We start from the raw sequence: 12,606 nt of genomic DNA, 5'->3' as shown, positions 1-12,606 counted from the left end.
ATAATGCTGAAAACGTGTCAATGATACTCCGAAGAGTACGAAACTACAGCTTGAATATTTCTAGGACTAATATAATTTAATTAATGTACAAGAATTTAATTGATGCAAATCAATACAATACATTGTTTACTTCGTTAATATTCCCTGGCGATAAAGACTAGCATAGAGTTCAACTTGGATAACTTCATCATATAATCAAGCCCTGTTGGACTAGATACTATTGCCTTACACGTTATATAGTGTATCGGTATTTAATCACAGGTCCCAGTATTGATAACGAAGCACGTGGAAATGTAAGTCATACACATGTACATCTTCGATAGCTAAAGTTCCAATATGATAACCCTATCTACACCTTGGTGGATCGAACAGATATTTACTGCTTTGACCTAGCGATATCTAATGGAGTTCATGAGTTGTCTCCTTTAATAGGTAATGCCGACTAACGAAAAGCGTGTTTCAGTGGTGTACATCGGCCGAAAATGGTGGGGGCAATTGACTTAAAAAGAACAGTTTGTAAATTTAACATCGAAAGTATTGCTACATACTAGAGGGAAGCCATTACAGGTGGATTTGAGTGAAAGGTTTTTGTATTAAATACGGACCAGCAGTGGGGAAATTTATTATATATCAGTCCATTCAAATTGTGTGCCCCACCCCCACCTTGACTCGATCCTGTTGGAACAATGTCAAATTTGAACAACATAATTTTGATATGATGCAGTGGCTATATACTACTACTACTAATAATAATACCACCACTAATAATAATAATAATAATAATAATAATAACCTATACGTGCTATCCCCGTATCTAAAGAGTACTGATTATCGAGTTGAATCATTCTACATAACGATGATGAGAAATGAAGCTACATGACTATTTTTTGTTGACGTCCAATTGTAAATTATGTTCCCATGAAATAAGTAAGGTACAGCAACTGCAGCGACTTTAATAACAGTAACCTTTCAATTTCAGTTTTAATTCTAGAGCCTGTAATGTTGTGTTCGCTTCTTTCCGGTGTTTTCCCGGGTTCTTCCTCCACCATTAATACTGGCCGCCATGCATAGCCTATCGTTTGCTGAAAAATGGCGTTAAACCCCACAGCAACAACAACAACTCTCTCTCTCTCTTTATATATATATATATATATATATATATATATATATATATATATATATATATATATATATATATATATATTACAAAATATGCAAAAAGACTGTTTTAAAATTGTAAGTTAACAATAAAAATATCTACATTAACGTTCTAATTTTGGACTGAAGTAGCAATTCATACATTGTGTGATTCTTTTAATTCAAAGTAATAACAATATTTTCTATACAACGTCTTGACGCTAGATTTTAAAACTGGTTTGCTTTACTTGAAATTTCTAATTGTGTGTATTTATCACCATATCATCTTTATCTCGCGCATCGTTTGTGAGTGCGAAAGATGTACAGATCAATTATTTTAGAAGCATATGTTATTGTAAAATTGAATAGAAGCATTGGATCAGAGTTAAAGATAGCAAACATCATAAGATTCATACAAGTGTTGTCTAAAGCATATATTCATTTTTTCTTCTTCATGTTAAGCCGTGAATAACTGGATTTCCTGAAAGATTTTTTTCTTAAATATAATTCATTAGAGTGAAATATGACTACTAATTTTTCACTGCCCGTAATAGACATTGATTCCACCATTACCAAGAAATATTAAGTTCTGATTAGACACATGAGTGGTCTAGTGGTAAGTATGACCGCCTCTCACTGAGACGAACCAAGTCCAAATTCATCAGGGTGTAAATACTTAATTTCCTTCAATTTTGAAAAAGGCTGTTTGACATTATGTTGGGAGTTGTGTTACTACTGATAATTTCTATGCATAGAGCACAACAGAACATAGTGCTGCAAATACGTTTGCATAAAAAGAAAGTAAAAAATAAATAAAAAAAAAACTATTTTTGCTTCTCCTGAATATGGATACATGTCAGCTCGTGGATAGGACATTTAAGTATTTAAATGCTTTAAATCTAACTATACTGTTCTCTTTTCTATGCTAATGACAAAGTACAAACCATTAGAGATAAGCTTGACACCACAATTTCAATTGTCTCGTCGTCACCATACAGTTGGGATACAGAATTTGAGCGGTAACCATTAGCAGCATTTGAACCTGTCTCTATGGATTTCGTACGTACAATGCTGATGAAGAGTGCACCAATGTCATGTGAACTTGATCCAATTCCAACATCACTGCTGCTTGAGTGCTTGGATCTAGTATTGCCTTCACTAACTGATGTTATTAATACATCTCTCTCATCCGGGGAATTCCCGGTCATTTTACAAAACTGCCATTGTAAAGCGTCTGCTGAAGAAACCAACACTAGACCTTAACGATTAAAAGAACTACCGCCCAGTTTCTAATCTCCCATTCATATAAAAAATCTTAGAAAAGGTTGTTCTATCCCAGCTTGTATCTCATCTAAATTCAAACAGTCTTTTTAGCAATGTACAATCTGCATATCTCCCTTACCACAGTACTGAAACTACTCTTCTAAAAGTAGTTAATGACATTCTCTCTGCGTTGGATAGTGGAAAGATTACGGTCCTCACCCTTCTTGATTTGTCTGCAGCATTTGACACAATAGACCATGATATATTACTTCACCGTCTCCAGCATGTATTTGGCATTTATGATACAGCCTTACTGTGGTTCAAGTCCTACTTGGTCAACAGGACACAAATTGTATCTGTAAATGGAATACACTCCAGCCCAGTTGATCTATGTTGTGGTGTTCCCCAGGGGTCTGTTCTTGGACCTGTTCTCTTCATTCTGTACACTCAACCACTCTCAAGTATCATAGATCATCATCCATTGTCTCACCAATTGTACGCTGATGACACCCAAATATACAAATCTAGCCACCCAACTGAAGGTGATGCTACCATCCAAGGTGTAGGGAGGTGCATATCTGATGTGAAATCATGGATGACATGTAACAAACTGCAGATGAATGATGATAAAACTGAGGCCATTCTGATGACAACACAAAGACTTTCCCATTCACATCCTTTACCTCAAACAATCAATATCAGCAACGCCAACATTAAATTCACACAATCAGTACGAAACCTAGGTGTTACTCTGGAAGAGTACTCTCACACTGTACCAACATGTCATGAACATATGCAAGGCTGCATATCTTGAGCTGAGACGCATCAGCTCAATTCGCAAATATCTTTCAGTTGATGCCACTAAAACACTTGTGTGTTCATTAGTACTTTCAAGACTGGATTATTGTAACTTAATTATGTCCGGTTCATCTCAATATCTACTCCAGAAACTTCAACAAGTTCAAAACATAGCTGCTCGGATCATACTTAGAGTACCACGATCAGAGCACACCTCCCAGCTGCTCTGTCCCCTACACTGGCTATCCATTCGATCCAGAATCAAACACAAAATTTGTTCTCTGTGCTACGTTCCACTGTCGGACTCTAGTCCAACATACCTATCCGATCTCACTCATGTGTATACACCAGCAAGATACTTACGCTCCTCTTCTGACAATCGTATACTCATTATTCCCACTATGAAAACAAAGTCATATGGATAGCGTTCTTTTGCATACCATGGCCCAGCAACGTGGAATGAATTGCCCACTGAACGTAGACACAAAGACACGGTGATCACATTCAAGAGGGCTCTCAAAACTCACTTATTTTTAATGCAAAAACAAACTTAAAGTCTAATAATGTTTCCTACCTGAAATGTCCTCAGCATGTTTTTTTTTTTTATATAATTATGTTTTTAATGTTTTTTTTCTAATTTCATGGTGTTTGTTTTTGTAATAATATTAGTATGTGTTTTTTTTTATCTTATAGGTGTTGTCTAATGTTGTAAAGCGCTTAGAGCTTCTAAAGATTAGGCACTATACAAAGTCCTCATTATTATTATTATTATTATTATTATTTAGAAACATAGTTTGCGGAAATGTATGTGCAATTCTATATATGATACATTCGCGTATGTATGTATGTATGTATGTGTGTATGTGTGTGTATGTATGTATGTATGTGTGTGTGTGTGTGTGTGTGTGTGCATGCATGCATGCATGCATGTGTGTATGCGTAAGTGTGTGTGTGTGCGTGCGTGCGTGTGGGTGGAAATTGTTTTAGTCCGACATTTATTGTCCAATAGTATGTAAACTAATGTTTGAATATACATTTAAAAATATTCATGGAACGGCTAGACAAATATAGTTGTGCATAGCCATATATTCATATTTATTGTACAAAAATGTTTCAACATTAAATGAAATAAATAATGACTTATATTATTATTCTGCAGACACAACAATCTTTTTCATTGAATACATTAGATTTACTTGTTTTGTTCATAGCATGCGTATGATTGAAGTAGCAGTTGGTTAAAGTGCTAAAAATTACCAACATTAATACATTCATTTAAAGTTTTTTTCTTTGAATTATAATAAAATTGATGAAGACGATATTAACGATGTTAATTTTTTTTAAAAGCATTCTAACATTAGAAGTATAGCAAAGAAACAGAAACATATTGATTAATATTTGACTACCAGAACCCCGAAGTGTATGGCATGTTCAGCTGTGATTAAAGCAGTTTTGAGTGTTATTGATAGATATGGAATATATAGAATATAATACTTCTACTGCTACTACTACTCCTACTACTACTTGTAATTAATAATAATATTGGGAAGAATGATATGTGACCGGCAAAAAAAATGACAACGTTGAAATCTTTTTTTTAAAATTGATATAAATGTATGTCTCCTATAGAAGCGGAGATGTTTCTCATCAGGAAATGTAATAACCACAGGAGACTGCCGTCATTTTATATTGGCTCCTTTGTGGCATATTATGATTAGTAATGTTAGTTCGTCCGTGCGTCCAACATATCTTTGAACATAATCCGTCCATCCCTCCGTTCAGCGTATAACCGTGACTTAAGCTGCATAAGTTAGGAACGGTTTATTGTTGAGTGGCTGCTAGTTGATGACCCTGTTTGAAGCATCTTTAGGATGGCAGCCTGGAGGTAATTTATATCTTTTTTGGTAACATGAATTATCCCTTTCAACGTGAATTCCATTTCATCAACTGATGATTGTAAGTGATATGACATTTAATAAGAATGAAGATATTACAATAAAGGTTGCGGATCGTGAGAGATGAGAAGGTTGATGCCAGTTGCCATATTTTATAGATAATGTGGACTTTATATCGTAACCTGAATTGTATCTACCGAAATTAAGAAAGTTTTCGAGAAATACTCCGCATTATGTTGATGAGGATATGCTGATGGAAAGAAAGGCTTTGACTGCTTGATCAGTGGCTGCTGTCATCTCAGGTAGTAACACGAATATCATTACATCGTCGTATGTACAGACTATTCATTGCAACCGCCGCTCGATTTTCATCGATGTATTGTTGGCGATCATATATATTGATAGAGAGGATGACTAGATGAGGCTTGAAATTATAAAATGCGACCACAGTGATAAGTTTTAGCTGGTAAAGGGGATACGAAATAAAATAAAGTGCAGATATTGCGGATTTTGATGTCCACTTGTACAGTATTTGCTGCCTAGATAAGGATGATTAATATTTATATGCAAAGTGTGTGTGTGTGTGTGTGTGCGTATCTGTGTGTGTGTGTATGTTGGGGGTCTCTAAATTTCGAAAGGGCTCCGACCTTCCTCGAAAAGGCATAAAAAATGTATATGTGTCTATTTACACATATGTGCAAAATACCAATGCAATTGTGCAATAAGTGTGCAATAATAAAACGATGGTCAAATTTCAAGCGTCAAATGACTGTGTGTTTTGGACGCTTTAGCCGGGGTGCATCAAGAAACCCCAAATCCCACTCCCATTCCCTAATCTTGCCTTGCCGGTGGACGGTTCTTACGGGAGTTTCCCTGGCTTCTTCCATCCTTCGGCTATACTGGTCGCAGTGGACAGCGATTCATGCGCTGTATCATGGCTTAAAATCTACAGCAATAGCAATAAGCCTCTTGATTTCAATGTTTGACAACGTTCACCGTTTTAAAATGGTCGAATACGTACAACCGAATATAATCTGTGTCAAGTTTGTTACGGCCATACGTGTAAGTACAACGGTTATCTTTCTGCGTAACTTACGTATTGATTTTTTTTAAATACAAAAATCTTATTAGATGTTGTAAATAACACTCGTCTTTATTTGCTCGGGTTTAAATTGAGTGAAAATTGTGTGGAGCAGAAACATTGAACTAATACGTAAACTATGCTAACATAGAACATTCTGCTTTTATTTGGAGAGAGAGAGAGAGAGAGAGAGAGAGGTTTTTTTTTTGTTTAGGTCCTGAAGAAACTAATAAGAAACTAATATATAGATCATGAAAGTTGACACTATCTGTAAACTAGAATTACAAATGAACACTTATCATATTTCTTGTAATATTTGAATAAAATAAATCAAGACATCATTTGCAATTAACGAGCTAATTGTCATTTTAAGGATTGTATCACAACGTTTCTTACCTTACATTTGTTACCAGTTATATTTATTTTTAAAAAAACGTTGTTCTGCTGTATTATATTTTAGTGCACATGTTCAAATTTAATATATAGCTGCTGATATGGACGTTTGATAATCATCTGTTTAGCGTCAGACAATGTCACGTCAGGCAATGTCACGTCAGGCAATGTCACGTCAGACAATGTCACGTCAGGCAATGTCACGTCAGACAATGTCATAAAGACCAATTTTGAGACGGTGCGTTAAACATAACAACTGTTCACTAGACGTGACGCAATTTTAGAGGCGAAAGGTGGCTTAAAACCATGATTTGACTGGCCTAAGGTATGTTTTAAAATAGCTCCCTGTATTAAGGGGAGTTGTAACCTTTTACGGCGTGAAATGCTGTCTGTACGTTACCGAATGTAAATGATGAGAAACCATGCAGATGTGCGGTTGATATACAATTGGGAACTTGTAAGATCTGGGCTCTTGTATTAATCACAGTAAAATTATTTACATAATGGAAGATTTGGGCGTTCTAGTTTATAACAGTAGCTGCATGGAAGTCTTTGGAATTAGGTGAAACTAATGACTTCTAGCGGAATCGCACCAGGGTTTAACATAGATCGGACAGTAAAACCACTTGGATTGGTACAGTACGTACCACACAGTACCTATTCACTGTATCGGTGTTCGGTAGCTTCGTGTTAGTCAGGAAGGTACAGAATTTTTTAGTAGTCTTTTCACGAAATTTATGACATTTACTGCAACAGCATGCTTTTATTTGTCATGCATAAATAGTAATTTTTTTTTTACAAAAGAGTTGTGTCTCAGAGGTTAGTTTTGACTGTTACAAATGTAATTCTATTTTTGATTCTTAGTGATATGGTTACACGTGTCACGTTTAAAAAATCCGTAGACAAATGGTATGTTGCGGAAGATATTCTGGCTAAATCCGAACAACGTAAAAATTTTGTTTTGTAATGCTTATCGTAAAGTGTTAAGTATATTTATTCCATTTGCAGACTGCAAACCATCCCAAGTATTTGAAAAGAGTATTTGCTTTATGTTTGAATTTTACATCATTCTAAAAAGTCCATTAAGTTTTGTCTCATTTGTTGAGTAAGGTTGCAAGTTTACTAATACATATCTTGGAGCACTTCATATTTTATCTCATATTTTACTCAACAAGTTCTCTAATGACGTCATAATGTTTTTCACTGAGTGTCAGCTATAGTGTAACTATGAAATCGTCTTACTTTATTTATACAGTGGTTAGATTACAACTTATACAACAATAACGATAAACACAGCTGACTCATCTTCTATAAGGGACCGACCATTTAATATTTGGGATAGACGGGTGTGTGCCCGCTGCCATTTATTTGAGCTGTGATAATTTATTTTCTCTTATCTAAACATAATTTATTTTTCTTTCAAATAATATAATTTATAGTTTTTTAAGTGTTATTTTACTATAAATCAGAGCACGATGGATTTGTTTGCCTTTATGGATAGACGGAATATTTTAAAGAATGTGAAATTCCCTGTCCCCGAGCACTTAATTAATATAATATCGGTATTATGTGGTACGTATCGCGGTACGTTCCCAAAAGCATCGGCACATCACGTTAACATTGTTTCCTGGTAGCCAGTTCTAGTGTCTGACATAATTTGTATAGGTATTTGTTACATTTAAGACCATGGCATCGAACCAGGGCCCGCCTTAGGCCGATTGGACCGATATGGCCCAATCGGGTTTCGCGATCACAAGGGGCCATGTTCGTAAACCCAGGAGGCGCCGCCAATTGATCCAAATCTGGTCCCGCGTTTGCTAAGGCCGTTTCTGCATCGAACATTACTTTGTACAAGGTTTTCATTTGCTTTTAGATAATTTTATTTCTAACTATGTTTGTACTCATCGTGGTACTTTCCGGAAACGGACATACATCTGAAGATTGACAAGGACAAGGCTAATGCCAACACATTTTTGGACGATTTAAAATGAAAACAGGTTATTATATGTACATTTTAAAATTGAACGGAAACATTTAGTTATAGAGCAAATTACTCTAAGCAGTTGTGTCATCATGCTGATTCATAGCCATATTATAATCTTGATTGTACGAGGGAACTATCCTACTAAAAGCGTAAAATTAAACTAGTTTCTTCTTAAACTTCACTTTTTTCATATGACTTGCTTTCTCTCTCTGTTTGATATATGAGCAAAATAATCATGTATACGCATTAACATAGACATGAACACAGATATTAAATAACTATGATGAATTCAGCATAATGTTCCTTGACTAATGTGTATGATTCAAAGGTATACATTTTCATGGCTGAAATGCAGGTAACTTATATATGTTCGTGGCTAACATGGAGGTAACTGATACATTGTTATGACTAACATGGAGATAACTAATATATTTTCATCGACAACATGTAGATAACTGATACATTTTCATGGTTATCAAGGAGGTAACTGATACATTGTTATGACTAACATGGAGATAACAGATACATTGTAATGGTTAACATGGAGATAACTGATACATTTTTATGGAAAAAATGGAGGCAACTTATACATTGTCATGGCTAGCATGGAAATAACTGATGCATTTTCATGGCTAACATGGAGGTAACTAATGCATTGTCATGGCTATCGTGGAGATAGCTGATACATTGTCATGGCTTACATGGAAATAACTGATAGATTTTCATTGCTAACATGGATGAAACTGATACATTTGTGTAGCTAAAATGGAGGTAACGGATACGTTGTCAAGGCTAACATGGTGATAACGGATACATTGATATGGCTAACATGGAGATAACTGATACATTATCATGGCTAACATGGAGATAACTAATATATTTGCATGGCTAACATGGAAATAACTGAAACATTTTCATGGCTACCATGGATGTAACAGATACATATTAATGGCTAACATGGAATTAACTGATAAGTTATCATGGCTAACATGGTGCTAACTGATACATTGTCATGGGTAACATGGAGATAACTGATATATTTTCATGGCTAACATGGAGGTAACTGATACGGTGTCATGGCTAACATGGAGATAAGTGATACATTTTCATGGCTAATTTGATGGTAAGTGATATATGTTCATGGCTAAAATGGATGTAACTGATCAATTATCTTGTCTAACATGGGGGTAACTGATACATATTTATGGCTAACTTGGAGGTAATTTACATATTTTCATTGCGAACATCGATATAACTGATGAATGTTCATGACTAAGAAATAAATCTAGGACGAATTCCACTTATATCGGTTGATATATGATGAATGTAACTGATACTACATTTATGAAAACATGATTGAGAAAATTCTCGATGATCCTGGAAGATGACAAAGCGGACGACATATGTCATATTTTGTAAATAATTTGGACATTATGTAGTAACATGAATTGTATTTACAGCAAATTTGTGCAAGTTTGCACGATGCATTTCGAAGACATGCAGATCAAACCGAAAGTGTCAAATGCTTGTTGGAATCATCCATGGAAGGTTGAGCAGATTTTAGATATCATATTTTCGTACGTAGCACAGACCATGCGTTGCCACCTTAAGTCCATCCTTATAATTGTATTGAAAGTGTTTATGTATGTTGTAAGAGAGGATGACTAAACGAAATTTGGAATTTTAATATGTAGCCAGATTTATAACGGATATTGGGAAAATGGGGTTCACGAACAAAAGAAAATGAAGGATCATTCGAATTCTATCTGTCTCCTGGTATTGCTTAAATACAGAGGTGGGCAAACTTTCTAGTGCAAGTGCCACACACACAAATTTACACCTTGTCGCGGGCCGCATAGTGCATTAAGTACAATAATTAATATTTGAAATAGCAAAAGCAAAAGGTTTTTCTAAATAACATCATAATTAATTTTCCGTTGTTAATATGTTGTTAATATTTGAAAACTTAAACTTAAACTTCAAAAGAAGCACATTTATTTGATAAAAAGAGTAACATAAACAGAGTCAGTGCGAAAGATGACTTGTTCCTAGGCAGCATGAAAACCATTGGCGGGGCGCATGAAAGCCCTTGGCGGGCCGCATGCGGTCCGCGGGCCGTAGTTTGCCCACCCCGACCTAAATAAGTTTTATAAATATTGCGATGCAAAACTAATAATATTAACAAAATAGCGGACAGGCTGCAAAATAACAATCCCTCAATTTTAGGCATAATTTTATTTATATTTTTCTGCATAAGTTACCATGCTGTTTTTATGGGGATCTTTTTACACGTGCAGAAAATTATTCACATGCTCGTACTTTATTTTCATTAATAACGAATGCAGCTGAATGTTTTATACAGGGTAGATAATTTTAGATTTGTCCTCTACTGTGGTTTGAACCAGTGTCCGCTATAAGCTGGTTTCTGCAACAATCGCCTTGCCTGCACGCACCGAGTCCCTTACACCCTTGAAAACTTTTCTAACCCGTGTGATGATACTCCTTCACCATATTTGAAAATTCACTTGACAGTATCACGCATCTTACCTTAGGATCTAGGGACTGCAATTAACTTGATATTATTACGCATCTTACCTTAGGATCTATTGACTAACTTCCCGCTCTTTATCGTACATAATTTTACCTGACTAATAATCTCTATATACTTTGATTCGTAGTCATCAGAAGTGACTTTGTACTGAGATGATAGTTTATTACTAGGTCTAAACTGGGAATGTTTCCTATTCACGAATGCCTGAATCAGCGAGTTTGTAAGACTCTTTTTACTGGCGCACGTATGCTTGGTCGAGGGGGTATGGAGGTTAATGCATGTAGGCAAGGCGATGGGGCACATACAATCTCTCTTTATTACAAGTTATACACCTGCTACTCTATGACAGATAATTTCCTCTTGCTTGACTATACAGACCCCTTTCAAATTTAATTAAGGCTGATTATTTTTACCACTTATTGGATAGGTCAGTGACGATTATCCAATTGATTGTACATGTCAATGTTTATTATCTAATTGTTTTTTTTTAAATGTCAAGGACGATTATTTATCTGTTTGTAAAATGTAAATGCCAATTGTCTATTTAATTGCAAAGGTCAATGACAAGGTTCTAATTTCTTGAATGTGTGAATGGCGACTATCTAATTGATTTGTGTGGGTCAATTGATTTTGTCTAAATTGTTGCTCAGTTCAGTGGTAGTAGTTTTATTGATTCAATCGATCAATGGCGATTGTGCAATTATTTGTAGAAGTCAATAGCGGTTGAAACAAGCTTTTACTTATTTCAAGAAAATAGGAAGAAATATCGATACAATATTATAGAAAGAACGTATAGTATATTGTCTCTCAATATCTATTTAAGTTGTTTAATCATTAACTACATTTAAGGAACTACTAAAAATATAATGTTGAAGTGACCTACATACGGTCAAGTGCTATCTTGTTTTTTTTTTTTTTTTTTTTATCCAGGTAAACTATTGAGCATGGGGACTTTATTTATCCTTTTGTGACCTTAACTTGAAGATTAATCAATCTGTTTTACCAAATAAATAGAACATATTCGAGGCCTGGAGATAAAACAACCGTGGAATTTCATAGCAAACACCACTGTATAACCAGATTGTTTTTGCAGACTTTGAACTTTACCTGGCCTGCACAGATGTTCGCAAAACTTGTTTATGCTTTTCATTTTTGAGGGTATGGGTGGGGTGGGGTTAATGTCAGCTGATGACTAAAGAGCCTTGTCTTGTGATTCAGCAAACCATGAACAGATGATATCCATCTATATACCTATCTGCTTATCTGTATATCTATCTATCGATATATATATATATATATATATATATATATATATATATATATATATATATATATATATCTGTCTATCTACCTACCTCTCTCTCTCTCTCTCTCTCTCTCTCTCTCTATATATATATATATATATATATATGCACACACACACACACACACACACACACATATATATATATATATATATATATATATATATATATATATATATATATATATATATATATATATA

This window comes from Sinohyriopsis cumingii, unplaced genomic scaffold, assembly GCF_028554795.1.
Source record: "Sinohyriopsis cumingii isolate HCF-2022 unplaced genomic scaffold, ASM2855479v2 utg003655l, whole genome shotgun sequence".
In the NCBI taxonomy this organism is placed as follows: Eukaryota; Metazoa; Mollusca; class Bivalvia; order Unionida; family Unionidae; genus Sinohyriopsis; species Sinohyriopsis cumingii.
This window is presented reverse-complemented; position numbering follows the sequence as displayed.